This window comes from Aplysia californica, unplaced genomic scaffold (assembly GCF_000002075.1).
Source record: "Aplysia californica isolate F4 #8 unplaced genomic scaffold, AplCal3.0 scaffold00369, whole genome shotgun sequence".
NCBI lineage: Eukaryota > Metazoa > Mollusca > Gastropoda > Aplysiida > Aplysiidae > Aplysia > Aplysia californica.
In genome coordinates, this window is record NW_004797639.1 from 214114 (window position 1) to 214699 (window position 586).

The following is a 586-nucleotide window of genomic DNA, read 5'->3' on the forward strand; positions in this document are numbered from 1 at the left end:
CACTGTGGGGAATGAGCCGGACAAACAGGGAGCCTCAAGTATAGGATTGGAAGGTGTGTGAGAGAGGGTGACCAAAGATAGATAATAAGGCTAAAACAGCTCCTGGACATGGATGGCTGGTGTCACTATATATAATTTCTTGATGGCCAAAGGTGGATAGAGAGGGAATGTCGTCAGGTAGTCCAACGGTCTGTCTGTCGGTCTCTCCCGTGCTTCACTCTCTCTCTCTCGCTCTCTCTCTCTCTCTCTCTCTCTCTCTCTCTCTCTCTCTCTCTCCCTCTCTATGTATATCTCTCTCTCTATCTATCTCTCTCTCTTTCTCTCTCTCTCTCCCCCTCTTCCCTCATTCCCTTACATAGTGGGGACCGGACTGAGAGAAAGGAGAGGACACTCCGGTATCTGTCCGCCAACCTGTCATAGTTCGTTAAGCGTGAATATGTGCAGAGGACAGTAAGCTGATCGTGAGCTCTGTGGTTGCTAGATGCCGCCCTCCAAACCTCCAACTCCCCCCCTCCCCACACACACAAACACATAAACACACACACACACACACACACACACACACACACACACACACACACACACA

The 586-nt window shown here is 50.2% G+C and overlaps 1 long non-coding RNA gene across 1 annotated transcript in view; it reads right to left on the reverse strand.

Annotated features, from left to right (window-relative positions):
• Positions 1 to 264: 264 nt before the first annotated feature.
• Positions 265 to 586, reverse strand: part of LOC118478110 — a 727-nt gene continuing 405 nt past the window's right edge. The window contains exon 2 of the long non-coding RNA XR_004858814.1: positions 265 to 411. This is a non-coding gene — a long non-coding RNA (uncharacterized LOC118478110). The remainder of the gene's footprint in view (positions 412 to 586) is intronic.